Source organism: Lepisosteus oculatus, chromosome 2 (genome assembly GCF_040954835.1).
Source record: "Lepisosteus oculatus isolate fLepOcu1 chromosome 2, fLepOcu1.hap2, whole genome shotgun sequence".
In the NCBI taxonomy this organism is placed as follows: Eukaryota; Metazoa; Chordata; class Actinopteri; order Semionotiformes; family Lepisosteidae; genus Lepisosteus; species Lepisosteus oculatus.
The window spans coordinates 45,887,149-45,907,596 of record NC_090697.1 but is presented as its reverse complement, the minus strand read 5'-3'; the positions used below and the strand labels follow the sequence as shown (position 1 = coordinate 45,907,596).

Sequence of the window (20,448 nt, the reverse complement as noted above, 5' to 3'; positions counted from 1 at the left end):
TAAATTACATGCCCTCATTTTTGCTTGGAAAAATATTTGTTGCATAACTGTAACTTGAGGAATAATATACAAAACACTAGTAAACAGTTTTTCTTTCCTTGATAGATTGTAAAAAATACATAAAGTCATTTTTACATATGAAATGCTGGCTTTATTGAGCTTTCATCCCAAATCTATTTGCTGGATCAACTCAAATATCATTAGAAAGGGACTGATGGCAACAATACTTTAATATAACATGAAAGTTCTAAGTTTCACTGTTTATAAATGACAAAACCAACATCTTTAATATAGGTCAGGTGAATTTTATTACAGAATAATACTGAACTCATGCAAACACATTTTACATATAGCACTGGTATTGTCACGATTGTAATCCCTCCCCCTTAAGGGCGCTCCAGCTCGTTCACATTTTAGTTGATTTTGTGCACCTGCTCCGTGTTCCAGCCTCCCTACAAAAGCCAGACGCTCTATCTGTTCTATTGGAACTCGGACGCTTGCTTGCCATTAAGTCACGCCATGTTCGCGGCTCCGAGAGCATTCGCCTCCTATCGGCGTCCCGAACCGGCCGAGTTCGGAACTTGGACTCCAAGTTGGAGCGCCTGGTCCCGTTAACCCTTTTTTCCCCCGACCCTCCGCTGGATCCCGCTCCGGCTTTTAACTTTGTCTTGTTCGTCTTGGATGGATCACTTGGCTCTGGAGTTCAGCCTGCAATAGATTTTTTTCCCTTCGGACTCCCTTTTGGACCGTTTGTCTGGACCAGCCCCCCCCGCTTCGTCTACCAGCTAAGTTCCTCGTCTCCTCCCCGTGTGTGTGTTCACTACCTTCCGGATTGTGCATGTCTGCATAGGGACCAGAAAGACGCTTCGTAACAGGTACTGTATGACTTCTGCCTTGCTACTGTAAATCAACTCTAGCTGAAGGTGTACCGTACAGTTATTGTATTGACAATTTATTGGATTGTGATGCTTGTTTTCCTCTATTCTAAAGGATGGATATAAATTCCATAATTGTCACGGGCTTCACTAACTTTAAATGTACAAACTGTAACAAGTAGTTGCAGACAAAGGTGAAATGCAGATAGAATATCTGACCAGATTACATAACTGGTCTATCAGTGCCTCTTTTTTTTTCTTACTTCCAGTTCAGCTTTGACTAACGCATCGTGAAAATTACATGCAGTGGCCGTTCCACACAAATAACTTTGAATGAAAGTTTCAGTATTGTGGGGGGAGTGAAATGAAAAACGGGCATTTTTTCCAGTGTAGAGTCAAACCCTTCCGGTATCAGACGGAAGCCTGCCAACATTGAAGTTGAGTATTGTACGTTGTTTTTCATATACCAACACTAAAAATCATCATCATTGCACAATGTTACCAAATACACTTACTACGTTTTCAATGTTTTACACAAACCCTAATGGTATGGAGGGCAAAGGTTAATTTTATAATTACACTTCATTAAACTGAAATGGGTTGATGAACAAACTTACTGTTCCTGAGGAATGGCAATTGGAAAACTTCTGAGGTGACTATTGCTCTAGTGAATGGCATATGTCTTTCAGGACTGATGCCATAAGTATGATAAAATGACTTTCAGTCCCTGGATCAAAAACCTGTAGGAATTTGCAGTTTTCTTTAAGATTTTTTTTTAAATGGAAGAAAGTAAAGTACAGTTAAGTTTGGAGGCAGAGGACCCCAATAATACAAACGTTCTCAACTGTTTCATAAGCATGAGACTGCTTTCCTGAGTTGTGATTCCGTAGTTGAAAGAGGATTCAAGCGCATCTGAGTAAAAGCGCAAATTCAAGCCCAGGTTAAGCTCTATGGTAAAGGTATTGCAACTTGAACCTTCACAGATATTGATTGTGACCGAAATCTCCCCAAGTGGTATAAAGCAGTAAGCTGAATGTTGTTGATGTTTTTCTTTTTTCTTTGTGCAGTATTTTATGCATAGTCTTTGGAGAGGAATTTTAATATTGGGGAAAGAGGTCTGTGAAGCTTGTAACCAGCTTAGCTGTCCAACAATAGAGAGGAGTCAAGTTAGAGACATTCACAATGTGAAAAAGGAGTAACTCAAGCCTCACTGCTGGTACAGTATGTTGCTCTTTACATTCTATGTGCAAGTTTAATGTGGATTAGCTGGTGTTCTAAATTTCTGGAAGAAGAATAAGTCTTTCCAGTTATCGATTAAGACGGTACTAGATAATCTGAGTTTTCAGATACTTGCGTTCAAATAAAAGAAACTGGATTTTCAAAAACCTTGAACTAATGTTGTAAAAGCTGTGGATGTTACAGCAAATGTGGCCATCTCCAAATAAACAATGTTAATATTGCAAAAAGTGTTCCTTTTAATTTTTTATAATGATAAATTGTAGAAGTCTAATTATACAATGCAAGTTAAGAATTGGATGCCTTTTTTTCCTATTTTCTTGTTTATGGAATTTATGTAATAAAGTTAACTGGGAGGGGGACATTTTAGACAGTCAATTTTGAAACGATTAGATCAGCCAAAGGTTGACAGGGTAAAGCAATATCATAACTCTGGTGCTGAATGGAGTCTGAGAAAAGTACAATCAGCTGGACAACCTGTGGAGTGAGCAGGTATTTCTCAGTGCCAGAACTGTGCTCAGGCCTTTGTCACCCTAGAAACCACCAAGACAGGTGTAGCGGTGAGGCTTAATAATAATGCAGAATTAAGTGTTTCTGAGCTTCCCAAATGAGGCCCCATTTCTCTGTTCATCTCTGTGGTGCAGCCAAGATGTTTTCTTTTGATAAGGACAGCTCCCAAAGGGGGATGCACTTAGGTAAGCCTGGCTATCATGATCAATGGTCATCCATTGGCGCCTATCTGTCTAGGGAGTGCGAGTTGGACATCTGGATTGCATTCCTAAGTGTCAGGACTAAGTGACTCATATCTCACCTTGATCAACCAATCAGGGACTGGTAGGGCCGAGTAACCCACGTGGGACTCTGATGCCCATGGAACTTTCAGCCAATCAATGAGCTGAAGTTCCTCCAGGTAAAAACAGGCAACACAGAGAGGCTGAGAGATTCAGAAAGGGAGATTCAACAAGATAGATTCAGATTCAACAATTCTAAAGGGAATTCAAAGGAGAATCCCAAGGGCAGGACATTCTCGCAGCGCGCCTCCTGACCATCCTGAGACTCAGCCCGGACAACCACGGAACAGCCAGTGTGTCCGAGTGCCAGAACTTTCCTTTGTTCTAAGAGTCTAGAGTGGAGGTTGCCAGAGTAACCAGCAGCAGGCCTCGTGAACAGGTCGGAACTGTGGAAAGCTGAATCACTATTCAGAACTAGCTCTTCATCAGGAACGAACCGGTCCTCTTCCTGACTTGCTGGGACCCACAGTCATCTTTTCTCCTGTGCACAAACTTTGCTAGTTAAAGCCAACAGTGAGCATCAGGAGCGCACCGTCGCAAGCCGCACAGCACAGCCTGCCACGGAGCCAGAGAGCGCGGATTGGACAGCAACAGCCTGCAACTGTTTCTTTGTGCCCGCAGGAGATCTGAATCCCCAAAGATTGGATGAGTATTCAACTTCAATGCATTACAGCTCGAGAATTCAATTGTTATCCCAACCAGTTGATATCAATTTAATTCCTAAGAGTTATGTACTTGTTTTGAGTATCTAATGTAGAAGTTGTAACCAAGTTCACTTTACGAAACGGTCTTAATGAATGATATACTGAACGTATGTCCTCTTGATATGTGTAACACTTTGTAACTGACCGAATATACCTTTTGTATTCTGATAACCCTCTCGCTAAGATCTGTTAGGTTTATGTGCATATTCTATGTATTAATAAATGTATCCTCGTGTATTAGTACCTGTGTGTGCGTTGTTTGAGTTATGTCGCATGGTTGGATTCTAAAGCCATCAAAAGAATCAACTTTGTGATTTACTGCTACAATTAATAATTGTCTCGGTAAATGCCCAAACCCTACAGAACTGGTGCCTTCAGAGAGCCACTATGATTACATATTTGGTGTCCCTGAACCGGTTTTCCCTACATTATTTGGCGTCCCTGGGTCAGTTTAATTTACATTATTTGGCGTCCCTGGGCCGGCTTAATCTACACAGGGCTCCACATCACTTGGCCATCTGCATACAGTCAGTCTCTTTGAGTCCAGAGCTGTTAGCTCTGCCCACACTTATGGCAAAAGCACAGACATACTGTAGAGAACAAGAATTTGGGAAGACGCAGACTGCAGCACTATGGGGAAGAGGACACGACAGAGTGGTGGAGGAAGGCTCTGGTATAGTCTTCCCAACAATCCAGATGCATTCCAGGGCTTAAATTCTAGTCTTGAGCTGACAAACTTGGAAAGGCACATCTTGTATTTTCCAAAAGATGACGAAAAGCAACGTGATCCAACTATTTAAAATCCTCAAAGGCATTGGGAACATCAAACCAGAGAACCACAGAAACAACTCTGAAACACAAACCAGAGGGCAGTAATGTGGAGTCTGGGACACTTTTACACAAAACAGTGTAAAATGATTAAACAAACTTCCCAGCCATCCTGTGACTGAGAATTTGTTCTCAACTCGCCTATCCAGATATCCAATTTTAAAATTGGATTCTATTTACAATGACACCCTGGGGAGTGACCATTTACACAGTTGGCCTTTTATGGAGCAGTCGGAGTGACTACCCAGCAGAAGACTGTATTGGCTTTTTTTCAGGATATGGCTAGATAAGATTTGGATTCACAAATAGCTCTACTCTTGTTTGTACAGCATCTAAAAAAGAAATAAAACCAGAGGATGCAAGTGAAAACTGTTTACTTGCATTTAAAATGGAGAATAAGAGGCACTTCTTTCTGCAGGAGGTTGTGAAAATATGGAACAAGCCAATATGTTAAAGCTGATACTGTTAGATGCTTCAGTCAATGAACTACAGAGGAAAAGTGCCCTAAATGGGGATGATGACAAAATTACCCTCAAAGCAAAAGGTTGAAAGAAATGGCTTCAGCTTTTCAAACTGTTGCATTTGGCATTTAATGCACTCGCATTTGGACAGTTACATCTAATATGCATTGGCTGTTCCTGACTCTTAACCTATTTAGCCCTGAAACAATGCTTATCGAGAACACCATTCAAAATGAAATGTCTGACAGAATACTTGTCAGAAAATAATTGTAGCACAGTTCATACATTTTCTTTGGTTTGGCAAGATTGAGTGTTTTAAAGCTAATATTAGGCTGGGCGAACAATTTATTTTTTACTTTTAAAATAAGATTTAAATTGTTTTTGCTTAGTCATTGTATACTTTAAACGCTGTAAAAAAAAAAACAGGCTTAGATGTTAACTCGTTTTTATACACGAAAAAACGGGTGATTTCTTCCTCCGATCAGCTTTGAGTCTTTTTTTTTTACTTTGAAATTCAAGTATTTTAAAATGTTTAATTTAGTAAACGTGATACACATTTCATACTGAAAAATAATGGGATTTTCCTCTTCCTGTTATGTAAAACTGATCAGCAGGTCTCTGATTTGGGGGGGGGGGGGGGGGGACGAAAAAGAGGCTCTGAAAATAGCGTACCGCCCTATCAGAGAGGGGGGGCGGCACCGAGAGGGAGGAGGTGCGGAGCTCAGCAGTACAGAATAAACGTTCTGCTGCCTGAAGCGCTTATGACACCCATCGCGTCTGCATTTATAACTTGGTTTTTAAAATTAATCAAGCAATATGAAGCATCTTTTTACTTCCAAGTCCTTTACTTATTAAACAAACAGCTTTTTTTTCCAACAAATCAGATGTATCATTTTATAACTTTTATTAAAACCTCATCTTATACTTCCTAGTTATATTACATATGGAAAATGTTCTTAATCTTTAATGATTTATACATTTTGGAAAGGCTTCAATAATATAAGGTATGAATGACAAATGGTAATTAATATTAAAACTGTGTTGGAATAAATTGTTGCACTTTTTCCCCCACTTTTTTTGTAATCATTTACAAGACTGGTCAAATGGACATTTGATCTGGTAAACAAAAAAGTAAATTATGAAATGTGGCACTAGTAAAACAAGTCAAACTAAAGTTTTAAAATAAGAATTTTAAAATAGACTGAAAAATTATCCTCTTCCTGTTGGCAGCGATGGGCTGCTTATTCTTCAGAAGCACTCAGTTGGTCCTGAGGAACTGCACGTGGTCCATCTGAGAAGAGAGCTGTGAAAGGAGCGTGGTCAGCTTCTTTCACAGCTCCAGCTGTAAATGAGTCATCCCAGAGCTATGGCAAAATTGAGCAAATTGCAAAATGAACCTTACAAGGAGATGCTCTCCTTCCTGCCACAATCAGCCCTTTCGTATCTCTAAGGATGTGATGGGGGGGGGAGTCATCCTGAGCTATGTTATTTGTCCCTATGTTAATGATTTAGTAATGTATCCTCTTCAAGGGCCTGGAGGTGGTACTGTACAGGTGCTGGTGGGCACGGCACTGCACTACAGTTTTGTGCAGGGGTGTAGCTACACCTGCTCTGCTGGCATCAGTTTTTCCAGGCCCTGCAACATAGTTGCTGAGGACTTACTTTCTTTGGACCTGATGGGAGGGAGGCATTATCACAGCTACATCATAAGATAAGTCTTAAAAGTATATAAACTATAACTGAACAGCAAACATTCAATGAATAACAATGTAAATGTTAAAAATTGTAGCAATATACAGTGCTGGAAGGCATGGGGAAGTTACATCAGTTATGTATAGAGGATTTATTTCATATTGCTGGCTCTAGGGATCATTGACCTCCCTGAAATATGCATGTTTTCAAATGAGTTTGCTTCCTAGGTATCTACAAATAGAGCTCTTAAGATGTTGGCTCCAGGGATCAGCTTTTCACCAGCCTCCCTGGCACATTGGGATCAGCTAGAAGATGTTTTCCTATTTGTCTTCCTCAAAATAATCTGCATTTGACACACAGTGTAACATTAGCAACAGCCTGGGACTTAAGAAACCTAAGCAACAATCCTCCCCTCATTATCCATGTAATCTAACAATGTATTATTAATGATGCCACTAACTTCATCACCCTCCCCTACGTAAGCTGCAACAAACAAGTCTCCTGTTCTATTTACATGGACTACCCTGCCTGACTACCAACATTCACTCCCATTTTCACTGCTCACAAACATATGTTCTACTTTCTTACCTGCAAAGTCCTTTCACTAACAGGGAGCAATTCTAAATAACGGTCCATATAATCTTTCCACAATGCAAACCACCACATTTTTCAAAGTCATCATATTTTGTTTTAGAAATATACTCCTGGCCATCTAGTCTCATTTCAGCGGCTGTGCCCTTGTACCAAATCTTACTACCTTTTTAATCAAAAGCATGTCAAACTCTTTCCTAGCAAGTGTTCTGGTTTAATTAAGATAAGAATTCTTAATCTTTCCATACCAACCTTCTTTCTACCTAGATTTCTAGCCTTTAAAACTCTGCCTTTTCTTCAACAATATGTTCTGATGGTGCCAAATAAACTGTCTTCTCTAGATGTACTGTACCTGGGCTTTCCTCTGGCCTGCAGGCAACACTAAGTTGGCAATCAGCTGTTCTAGACTAAGCCTTTTCCCATCCTTTGGGAAAATTGAAAACTCCATTTTTGTTTTATTCCTATCACTGATTTCCTAAACTTCACCTGTGCTGTAACTGTAGGAAGCTTCTTCTCCTCATCTAAATTCCTCAGTTTTACATCTATTTCTTCCTTGCTGCTCCAAAGTCCTCCATACTTTCCTATCTCTACTGCTCGTACTTCCTTTGTCCTTATCTCTTGTTTCCTTTTCCATCTTTTTTTCCTTCTTCTAAGTGTCTGCAACCTGGCACCTCTTATCCTAGCCATCCTCTCCCAAAACACAGCCCTCTGCTCTTTAAATGATTCTCTAGCTTGAGATAAAACTTTTGCCTTTTCTGCATCCAGGTTTTTCAAGCCATTGCCAAGAGCTGTTCTCCTTGAACATAATCGTACCCTCGACAGCTAATGCTGTTCCTCTGGCCTTAACTTTAAGTAAATGGTCGAAGATTCCAAAATCCCCCTCACAGGTTATATTTGTCTTGGGTGCTGATTCAAGCTTTTCAAACATCTCCTCTGAGACCTCATCATACCAGCCATGTTCTAAATGATCTGCTACCATCCTACAACACACCTTGACAAAACTAGCAAGGATCAGTTCCACAGCCTGTCTGGTCATGTCCTCAAAGTCAGGGCTCCTCTGTTCTATTGGCTTCTGCAGAACAGGTCCAGGATGTACCTCACCTTGGACTAATGTACTAATATCAGCCTGCCATTCTTTCGGTTTGCACACTAGCTCCCTGTATATTGCATTCATTTCTAAAGCATGCTCTTTTTATTTTCCCCAGAGCTTCCCACAAACGCTCTGCATCCTGCAATAAACTGACCTACACTCAAATCCTTAAACACTGCTTATATTGATTAGTTTTAATTACATGCAGGTATATCATGTGTGAATTCCAGCAATTCAGCATGCAAAAAAATAAAATCCAGCTCCATTGTGGAACATTGCATTAATTTGGTTTCCTTTAAAGGGAACCAGAGGGACATGATCAGATTTCCCCTGACTCAACACAAAATATCTAAACTGCAGATTTGCCACTTTTCTCTCACCCTCTTTCATGGACAGCTTAGTACAGTGATCTAATCAATCGAATTGTACCACTCTCTCTGACTGCTATATGCATCCAGTCTAAACTAACACTACCCACTTTTTTACCACCAAAAATCACTTTCCCAGACAGTGTAACATTTGCCTGATGTGCCAAGCCATCAATTAAATGTAATCATTTAACAACTCATTGATATCTCCGATCCTAGCCTTGTCTGTTTCACTGAGGTAATCAAATCCATTGACAATTTCAGGCAGGATATCAGTTCTGTACTGCGCCAGGATTTCCTTTTTTTTTCCTGTACTTGCCGTCGCCAATTAGGTTTGTAATTTTGCAGAAACGTTCCAAGAAAGAAATCGTTTCCGAATCCCTACTTCCACTGTTAACAGCATCTTGCACCATCTCTCCAACTGTTAAATATGCACTGAGCTGAACCTGATGCCTGCTCTCTGGGTCTTAAATGCATTCTGCTACCATCCTGGAAAGAAATCCCTGCTGTTCCACATTTATGACCATATTTAGTGGTCCCATCTGTGGCAAGGGTTAAATTACTTTCTTGAAACAGTTTTTCTTTCAGACGTTGCAAAGAAACTTGTCTTGCTTCTAACAAGATATGTACAAAAACCTTCCCCTGGTAATCTACCTGAATACCTACCAATTTAACCAAAACTAGTCTGACTGAGAAGCCTTTTTTGCACTAATGCCCACGTTTGCTACTAAATCCATATATCATCACTATACTTTCCTTCTCACACATGCTAATATTGTGACTCACTATCCTGTCTAGCCTTCATATTCTCCCTGCCAGAACTGTACCTCCTCATTCAGGTCTCTCACCCTATGTGCTAAATCTGCTTCAGAATCGCATTTCCTTTTGTAATACCCAACCTTCTTCGATTCCTTTTTTTTGTATATCTAAGCTTTTCCAACTGTTTTTGCAATTCATTAATACTCCTCTAGTTGTGCCTTTTACTTCTCTGACTCACTTATCTCCTGTTCATTCAAAATGACTGCCTGCTCACACTCTACAACTTTTTGCTCAAGTGTCCCAATTTTACTATCCCTGCGTCTAAGCCTTTTGTTCACATCCCTAACACTTCAATGTCCTAACTTTTCATTTTCCTTTGCTTAATTTGAGAGAGCTTGAATTTCAGTTTCAGCCTTATAAAATGAGTCCTTTTTTTCTTGTCTAACAAAGCTCTTTCATCTAGTTTCCTGCATTCTTCCATTAATCTATGCACATTTTTAAACTGTGCTCCTAATTCAAACTAACTGCCTCATTAGTGCACATCGCTTAATTCACTCATTCCTGATCTTGCATCACAAGCTGAGCTAGTGCTAGCTATTTGCTGTGCATCTTCTGCAGCTGAAATTTCACTGCTCTCCTTTCTTACTAGGGGCAGGGCAAAGATCTGGCAGTCAAAATCTTCGCTTTCACTTTTTTCTTAAGCGGGATTTCTTATTAATGATCCTCTGTAAATACAAACTAATCATTTGCTGAAAATATTCTTTTTCATGTTCATTTCTAAGACCTAGGTTGAAATTGTGATTTAGGATATCAAAAAGCATTTGTTTCCTATTTGATTTTTTGGCTCCAGAAAACTTGGAGATCTCAATCATCGCTGTGTTCGTCCACATTTTAACTCTACATCTATCCCTAATTCCTTGCAGTAGCTACTGATGTTTTGCTTCCCCTTACCACCAGGGCTATACAAGCGTCTCTCTCATTTGCTGCGGCTCGGCACCAGAGCGGTTAAAGATGGTGACAAGTCAGGCACCCGGGGGTGCGTTATCCCGCATCCATAACTAAAATGCCAAATGGGAGTGGCTTAAGTGACATACACTGTCGTGTAACTGACAGTTTGAGGTAGTCTTTCGTTTAGAAAATGATTTGTTGCTGATAGGTTAAGCTTTCGAAACTCTGACCCAAAGTCAGGTGACTGATTTTTTTCGCCCTGTTTCATTGGTTAAATGCAAGGATCACAAGCACCACCATGTTAACTGGGATGTGTAGTTTTTAATTCAGTTCGAATTATAACCATACATACTGTCTCCGGATTTGGCCAGGGCTTTAAAGAGGGTGTGCCACAAATTTTCAGTGCTGCCGTCGTGGAAGAATTTGACCTTTGAACGTTTGCCCAGCGTACTAATATATTGATGCCCTGAGTTATATTTTGCACTCAAATGAGTGGAAGGTTGCATTGATTTTTTTTTTCAGAGACAATCTGAACCCCTAACCCTAACAACCCAAACCCCCTCACTAGGGTTAGGATTATAGAAAACATAGAGGATGTTGGATGGCATGGTTGTGTTCTAGGACAGAAAGGATATTTAGGAAAAGTGATATTTCAATGTTATCTTCACTTTTTTTTCTTGCCTATATGGCTCTATGTACTGCATTGCCCTAAATAGGAATGATGACAAAATTACCCTAAAACAAAAGTTTGAAAAAGGGCTTCAGCTTTTCAAACTGTTGCATTTGGCATTTAATGCACTGGCATTTAAACAGTTACAGCTAATATGTATTGGCTGTTTAACCCTGAAACAATGCTGATCGAGAACACCATTCAACATGAAATTTCTAATGACAGGATACTTGTAAAAAATAAAATTGTAGCACAGTTCAAACATTTTCTTTGGTTTGGCAAGATTGAGTGTTTTAAAGCTAATATATTGATACCCTGAGTTCTATTTTCCACTCAAATGAGTGGAAGGTTGCATTGATTCTTTGGAGACAATCTGAACCCCTAACCACACAAACCCTTAGCTAGGATAGGGGAACAAAGCTCTTTCTCCCCGATTTTCTCTAAGAAGGGACCATCTGGGACAAGGAGGGCTGCACTCTCCTTCCAACGACTGAAACCCTCCCAGTTTATTTTCTGATGTTCAGGCCTTGTGGAAAGGTAGTATCTAGTCTTTTGATCCACTCAGTTTCCTTTCTTTCTTTCTTTCTCTCTTTCTCTCTCTCTTTCTCTTTCTCTCTCTCTTTCTCTCTTTCTCTCTTTCTCCAGTTGGGGTTGTTCTCCAGTCCTGTGGCCTCCAGCACTTCCAGCCCGTGCTGTAGGAAGTGTGCCACCAGGTGAGTCCTCCTTTCCCGCTGGTTCCGGATGTTGTGCCAGTTGGGTTCGGATGGAGTTACCAGTTTCCCCCACACATTTCACCCCACACTTATTGCACTGGATGCCATAGACAAAGTTATTGGTGTTTTCTGAGAGCGCCCTTTGCAATTGGAAGATTTGTTTTTGATGGTTTTGTCGTTTGGGATCATTGTTTTCTGTTTGAAGTGTTTGGCTCTTGGTGTAGATCTGTTTTGTACAGGTTTTAGTTTGCTTTGGACTAAATAATCCTGTAGGTTTGTTTTTCTATATGCAGATATGATTTTGTGTTCCCTCAGTGGTGTTTTCCAATATCGTGGTGAATGTAGACTTTTTTTGTTTTTGGTTGGTTATTATTTCTGTTTAGAAATCTTTGTGCCACATTTGAGGAAACTTCGTGTGTATCCTCTCAGGCGTAGAGCTTGGAAGAGTGTGTTTGGCTTCCTTGAAGTCTTGTTGCGTGCAGATTTTGTGGAAGCGTAGGAGTTGAAAGTATGTTTTGGGTGGAAGCCTTGTATGTGGTGGCGTCTAGGAAGTCTATCTGGTTTTCATGCTTGGTGTATTTGAGTTTAATGGACCTGTGGTGTGTGTTGAGGGTGTTAATGAATTCTTGAAAGGCCTGTGGGCCGTGTGTCCAGGTTCCCCAGATGTCATCAAGGTACCTGAAGTAGTGTGTAGGTTTGTGTGTACATTTTGGGAATACTGTGGCTTCCCAATGGGCCATATAGATGTCGGTATGGGCCGGAGCAGAGCGTTTCCCCATAGCAGTTCCTTTTATTTGTAAGTAGTATTGCTCTTCAAATTCAAAATAGTTTTTGTTGAGGCTAATTTCCAATAACTTCAGAATTTCTCTGATCTGTTGCGGTCAGGGTATTTGAGAAACCACTCCCGGACTGCTTTCAGTCCCTCCGTAGTTTCAATGTTGGTGTATAAACTGTTAATGTCAATGGTGAACAAGAAGGCTTCCTGTTGTATTGTAGCATTTCTGACTTTGGCTACAAAGTCATAGGTGTCTTTGATGTAACTTGGGTGGTGTTTAGAAATAGGGTTGAGAAAATGGTCTAGATATTCTGCTATTCTGTAGGATTCACTGTTGCAGTCGGACACTATGGGCCTCCCAGGTGGAATTTCGTAGGGGAGTGGCCATGTTTCTGGGGCTTTATGAATTTTTGGGAGGAGGTAGAATATCCTTGGTTGTGGCGATTCCTCTCCTCTTAGGTAGAATGCTTGTTTTTTTGTTAGGTGATCTAGTTCTACCAGAGTTTGTAGGATTTGCCTTATTTCTAGTGCTGTTTGTTCGTAAAGTGGTTCTTCTAAAGTAGTGTAATGTTCTTGATTATTTAATTGTCTGTGTGCTTCTGAAATGTATTGTTCTCTATCCATTACAACTATTGCACTCCTTTTGTCTGCTGTTTTTTTGACTGTTTGTTTTCCTTTAAATGTTTTAAGGCTATGGTTTCCGTAGAATTATGTTGTCCTCTTGAATTATTTCCTGGATTTCTGCAGGCAGTCCGTTTAAGGCGACAGTGATATTGTTGGATTTCGCTTTTCAGTCTGGTTTTCTGATCCCTCTTTGTCCCCACTGTGGGGATAAATGATAAGCCCGTATTGAGGAGGTTTATTTGTTCAGTCGTGGGGAGGAAGTTGTTGCTTAGATTTACAATATTTTTGTTGTTCTTGTCCCCCCTCTTGTTCTGTAGCTTTGGGGCTTACCAGTTTAAATATTGTGACCAGTGGTTTAGCATTTGTTGAGCTGTTGCGGTGGTCCAGTGAATTCCATCTTCTTCCATCTTGAAAAGGGCTTCTTCCAGTTTGGGGAGGTATCACATGTTTTGCTGTATGTGATTGTGTCCAGATCTTTCCTGAATTCTGGTTCCAGGTCTCTGGAGTAATTAATCGGTGGGATGTATATTTCTGCAGCTGGGAAGGTTCCCTTAGCTTCCCGTGGCATCTGTTGTACTTGTTTGATATTCGTTTCCTTTGCTTTTTGTGCCTTGTTATTGATTCCAAAGGATAGAATGATTTTCTCCACTCCTGTGTTCCGGGGGGTTTGTTGTAGGAGGTTTGCTGCATTGTAGAATGATGCTCCTGGGTAGCTTTCTATCAGTAGATCTGAATGTTCATAGGGGGGTATTCTTGATAAATTGGAGTCCCCTATGAAGAGCCAGCGTTTGTGGGTTTCCAGCTTCCAGTCCGTTAGCTTTATTGTGGTCTTGTCATGTTGGTTTGGTCGGTATTTTGGTTGGGCTGGTGGTGGTGTGGGGGGGTAATAGTCAGGGTTAGGGTTGGGATCAGGGTTGGGGTTAAGATAGGGGAACAAAGCTCTTTCTCCCAGATTTTCTCTAAGAAGGGACCATCTGGGAAAAGGAGGGCTGCACTCTCCTTCCAACGACTGAAAACCTCCCAGTTTATTTTCTGATGTTGTATAAGCGTTGGGGTCAGAGCTGGAGTCCTGGGAGAGGTGTACCCTGGTGGTGCTGTTTGGGATAGAGATTCCATTTAGGGCGTTTCTCATGGTTCCCTCTTGTCTTCTCTGCTCTCTTTGGATCCTTTGTGGCATGGGGATCGGAGGAAAGTCATCTATTTCTGGAGTATATGACCTGGCTGGTGTGGGGCCAGATTTCTGGGTAGGATGTCTGTTTTCCCAGTATCTCCTCACTGGTTCTGGATGGGATACTGCCTGGGTTCTGTATGTCTCTTGTGAGCCATTTACCTCTTCCCTGGTTAATGTGTCGAGTACTTGGAATCTGTTTGGAGATGTGGGGATAGTGGATTCCTTGTTGCTAAGCGTAGCAGTAATCATAGCTTGTTTGTGTGGTCCAACGTGTCATTCTGTATTTTCCTCCCATAATTTCTTTGCCCAGTTGGAGGCAACCGCAAAAACTTGTTCCCAGTGGGGAAGCTCCAGGTCCTTCAGTTGTCTGGACAGATGTGTGAGAGTTTCCTCGTAGTGCTTTAAGAGAATCTGCAATGTGGTGTGGAGCCAATTTTTGGCATTGCTTACTAGCTTTAAACATGTGAGTTTGGTTGGGTTTGCTAGTCTTATGAGGTGCTTGAGTTCCTCTGTCTTCCGTCATAGGCTGGCAGGTGCCTGCTTCTCCCCTCCAGAAACTGCTGTGTTTTTTAGGTGGTGGACTGTTTGGATCATTTTGTAGATGATCCTGGTTCCGTGTTGGAAGGTATCCTGTCTGTTTGACATGTTTGGTGTGTGGGCGTCGGTGTGGAGGGTGACAGTACGGTAGTGTGCGTTGTCAATTCTGGGTTGACGCATAACATAATGATCCATACTTAACAGTAAAATCCCTAAAGCTTCGTTGGCACCGTTAGGTTTCCACTGTTAGGCAGTTTTACCTCTGTAGAATCTGTGGCTCTGTGGGAAGGCAATCTTGTTTTTCTCTCTCGCGACGTTTTGACCTGCCTGGGTCTTCAGGCATTGTTATGGGGCACTGTGTCCATGCTGGCCTGTTTTAATCTTGTTTTGTAAGGGGCGGTGAGTTGTAGTTCCTCCCAGGGGGTTGGTTTATATACTTTTGTTTGTATTCCTTTTGTTTCTGTGTGCCCTAAATGGGAATGATAATTTAATTACCCTAAAAGCAAAAGGTTGATAGAAAGGACTTCAGCTTTTCAAACCGTTTCATTTGGCATTTAATGCTCAGGCATTTTAACATTTACAGCTAATATGTGTTGGCTATTCCTGACTCTTAACCTATTTAACCCTGAAACAATGCTGATCGAGAACACCATTCAAAATGAAATGTCTGACAGGATACTTGTCAAAAAAAATTGTAGCACAGTTCAAACAAAAGAAAATGTATGACAAGATTGAGTGTTTTAAAGCTAATATATTGATGCCCTGAATTATATTTTCCACTCAAATGAGTGTAAGGTTGCATTGATTCTTCGGAGACAATCTGAACCCCTAACCTTAACCACCCAAACCCTTAGCTAGGGTTAGGATTAGAATTTAAGAAAGCATAGAGGATGTTGGATGGCATGGTTGTGTTCTAGGACGGAAAGGATATTTATTGCAATGTTATCTTCACTTTTTTTTTCTTGCCTATATGGCTCTTTGCACTGCATTGCCCTAAATGGGAATGATGACAAAATTCCCCTAAAAGCAATAAGTTGAAAGAAAGGGCCTCAGCTTTTCAAAATGTTGCATTTGGCATTTAATTCACTATTAACAAATAAAGCCAAAATGTATTAGTTGTTTGGGACTTTTAGGCCACTTAAGCCTTAACGTACATTCATTTAGCACTCCGTTTCACACAAAATTTCCAATGAAAGAGTACCTTTTCAAAGGTTAATTAGACCATTCCTGACACACTCGTTTGGTTTTGGCAGTGTTGTATTGTCTTTTTAGACTAATTTTTTGCTTCAGACAAGCAAACTTTCCAGTCAAACGAGTAGAATATTGGTGGAAAAAATGGTTTGAGAAATATTTGAACCCTAACCCTAAGCAAAGACTGTATTTTGCTGCGACTGTATCACAGTAAAGACTGTATTAAAAGATACTTGTATCGGATACATGAGAATCCAGGCTTTTTTATCAACGCTTTCTTTTCCGTATACCAGATATTATGGAACCACTTCAGAAGGGTGTCAGCCAGTCCGATTCCAGGAATCTGTACTTTAAAGAAAAAATACACACCGGTATTCCATTTTTCCCTAAACATTTTAAGCATCGAAGTATTTAACCAACATGTGAAATAGCGTGTAAAGAAAGTGGTAGTTTTAAGTTTTTCTGCATATATAATATGGAATTGTGTATCTAAAGAAATTAATAACAATATGATTATATTCGTGTACTGCGACAGGGCTGTTTCGCCTCTCTCTTCATGCGACTTCCCTAGTAGCCCACTGGTCTATGTGCCTGATTACTAACCTATGGGTTGTGTGTTCAAATCCAGCTAGCGCTGTGACTTTTTTCTTTTAACAAACATTTCTTTTGAAAAAATACAATAGCAATATTATGGACAATCAATTGACTTTTATATTTCTAAATATCACAACATGATCGAATCGAAGTCATTTTTGATAACAATGAATAGTCACCTTCTGACAACGGACCCTGCAGATTTAAAAGGTTATTAATCATATCTTCGGTGTCGCATCTTACCAGTGCAGCTGATCTTTTGCTGCCTGGGTGGGTCAACTATCACAAAGCTTTAGAGAACCTAACATTTCTATTATCAACAAATTGTAAATTTGTAGTAGAGAATTTCTATAGAGAAATGGAGACTGTACAGTATGTGTTACAATATAAACATTTATATTGATTTAAATTGTTTTGATTTAAATCGTAAACGTGTGTTTAATTATGTGTTTTTTGAATCATAATAGGACAAATGCAACAAATTGATACAGTATCTTTGTCTTCTAAGTATCTTAAACTTTCAGCATAGCTTTCTCCCCGTTTAGATTTATTTTTCTTGGGATTTTGGGATCAAACGTGGAAGGATTAGATTGTAATCGTTTTTATTTTTCAAATACGTTTTAGAAAAGTGTAATCTATACTAAAAAGCTGTTCACCACCTGCTATATAGAGATACATATTGTAATACTATAAAAGCCAACACACCGCCCGCGCGCCAGAGAGAGAAAAGAGAGAGTAAGACCGGGTGCAGAAGCAGGGAACTATTAACAAGGAAAATGGATACCTGCCCAGACTGTATGCCCGCTTCACTGTGTGACACCCGCACTGGTCGGCAGCCTTCCTAAACCCCGCCCTGACCACTTTCACTCCTGTCCTGCGTTCCCCACGCACCCCAGCCGGGCGCTCTACGGCCTCTGCCCGGGGCGAATGTATATTTAGATATTTACACCTGGCGCGGCACCGAGAGAGCGTCTGCATTTATAACTTAGTTTTTAAAATTAGTCAAGCAATATGAAGCATCTCCTTTTACTTTTAAGTCCCTTAATTACATTGAGCACAGCTTTCTCACCACTTAGATTACTTTTTGATACCATCCTTACACAAAGCAGAAACTTCTTGTATTTTCCGATGACCTACAGTACAAGTGGAAAGATTACAGATTTTGAAATTATAGGCATTTTGAATTTTAAACTAAATTATAAATAGTTTCGCCCGTGCAGTGTTTTTTTGAAGAACAAGCTACGAAGAAATATCTTCGAACTCTACCACCAGGAAAGTAAAAAAAAAAAAGCGGTAAGACGGGGGGGAAAAGTTTTATTTTGACGTCTGATCCGCAACTGATGAATACTACTGTGTGACTATTTCTTACATGAATTATGTTATTTTGCCACAGGTCGTGGGTCTCTGCTCTCGGCCACTGGCCAGGGTGCCAACCTGTAGAAGCACCTTCTGTGTGGAGACTTTTCGGCAGCAGCGGGAGCAGTACAACGCATTACTGGGGAGGATTGGGAGGCTAGACACACTCCTGAAAATGCAGAGGAAGGAGACGGTTCAGGCAGTCAAACAGTTGAGCAGCTGTCTCCTGATAAGTGCCTCTCCCCGCCGCACAGGTTGCAATGCCTGGCGGACGCTCTGCCTCCTCCGCAGAGCACACACCGCCTCAGGACACTCCATCCCGGCCTCTCCGCTCACCACCGCGCATGAATTAGTTGATGCTGTCCCCGCCGTATATCTCCCCTCAGGAAGCCCCGTTTACAGTGCAATTCAGACACCAGTGGGACGAATAATTCTCCCAGATATCCAACTGTTGCCCATCACTCAAGAGAAGGAGGGGGGGTTGTACTTGCAGTGCATCGGCATAGATGGGAAAGCAAGAGCCGACCACTACGCCGCCCTCGTGTTTTGAAATCTTGTGACTTTTGAAATTTACTGGGGGTGGACCACGTCTGTAAATTTCAATGGGTCCAGAGGCAAAAGTGCCTTGCAATCTCCGGGAAACCATTAGTAGCATGGTGAATCGGTGTAAGGGTGAATTCTCAACCCTTACTTCGTGCGTCTGGAAAAGAATTCGTGATCGGATCAATGAAATGCTTTGTAGAAGTAGGCGCTCTTTTCCTCTAGTCTAACAGTATGTCCACAAACAAAACATTCCTGTTAGACAAGAGGAATGTAAAAAAACAATTACTTTTTGTCAATGTGCGCGTGCGTGCGGGCCCTCTCACTCTGCTGAATGAATAAAAGCATTTGATTAAAAACGTGTTTGTGTTTGTCTGAGTATTTACTCTGTAATCTGTGGTTAACATCTACTGTATTGCTGTGAGATGCCACTTTTTAAAGGTGATATGTAAAATAGTTTATTATTGTTATAGAGAAACATGATCAGATTTTCCCTGGTTCAGAAAAAAGACTATTAAAATCTGTAATCTTTCCACTTGTAGATCATTGGAAAATACAATCAGTTTCTGCTTTGTGTAAGGATGGTGTCAAAAAGTAATCTAAGTGGTGAGAAAGCTGTGCTCCTCAAAGCGCTTTACAGGATAAAAACAGCAATAGTGTTAAGCTGGGCAAACAATTTTTTTTTATAGAAATACAAAATGAGATGTGTTCCGTCTAAGACATTAACGAGTACAACCCCCCTCTCTGCGGGAGTGCTGGCTGTGACGAATTAAACCGGTTTCACGGGTATTTTCAAAGTAGAAGGGGGCGAGATTTCCAGTGAAAGACACCCCTCCTCAAAAACCCAGTAAATACAGTACTTACTAGTTTAGAAAGCTAGGCTCCTCAATGAAATCGCTTTAACATGCTAATGCATTGGTGTAACAGTCTGGGCATGGCAAGCTTCTAATGTCAACTCGCCTTGATTGGAAGACCATGAACATTCTAGCCCTAAATGAATTAATAGCAAACATGGTTTACATAAAAGACATTTTTCCAAGAAAGTTTATAATACTATCTGTAGCTGAAATCTGAGCCTAAATAAAAAGAAAAAGCATTTTCTGAGAGCAATTACGCTGTGTTTATGTAGAATAAGTGATTAGGTTTATGAGGAATCTAATTACTTATTCGTTTAAAACGCTATATAAAATAAACTTTATTATTAATTTGTTGGACAGAGCAGTGAACATTATTATGCATAAGGCAAAGAAAATGATCCTGATCAGTTTAGAAATCTGTGTACGCTGTAAGGTTTTTACTTCTTAAACTTTTAAAATACACGTTTCGAATAGAAAGAAATCCTCTTCCTGGCACAGTGTGTACATATAGCAAACCAGCACGTCTTTTTTTTTTCACCAATCAGAGGGGTGTCAGATGGTGTTAGCCAATCGCCATTCTGAAGCCCTACCATAATCTTCGGTATGGGGAGACCCCAGAATAATGCCCCATAGTTTAGACGGATGATAGATACTTTTATTGATCCCGTGAGGGAAATAAAGTAAATCTTTTTAATTTTAGGAAATTATTAAACGCTCGGTTAAAAGCAAAGGAGATTGTCTGTTATAGTGGACATAAAAACAAGAGTTCGCTGGCATTATATCCTAGAAGACAGACCGGCGCCAGACCGGGAGAATGCCCTCAGCGTAAAAGAAAATGCCTGATGAACTAGGGATTGCACAGTTTCCAAGTGCTTGTACAATGGATGGAAATGTCCAAATAAATGTGCAAAAAAAATAAACAAAATAATCATTTATTTCTTTATCATACTGGCTAGCTAATGTCCTGTCTTTGCTAGTTAGTGGCTGTGTTACTGCGTTGGGTAGCAACGGGTGACTGTTCTCAGGCAGAAGATGTAAACAGCTTAATTTGTGTTAAATAATTTTTTTTAATTAAAA

The 20,448-nt window shown here is 40.5% G+C and overlaps 1 long non-coding RNA gene across 1 annotated transcript; it reads left to right on the top strand.

Annotated features, from left to right (window-relative positions):
- The first annotated feature begins 452 nt into the window (after positions 1 to 452).
- Positions 453 to 18,873, top strand: LOC138225961 (uncharacterized). The gene is made up of 2 exons (XR_011184311.1): positions 453 to 875; positions 18,012 to 18,873. It is a non-coding gene; the product is annotated as an uncharacterized lncRNA (long non-coding RNA).
- The last annotated feature ends 1,575 nt before the right edge of the window (positions 18,874 to 20,448 follow it).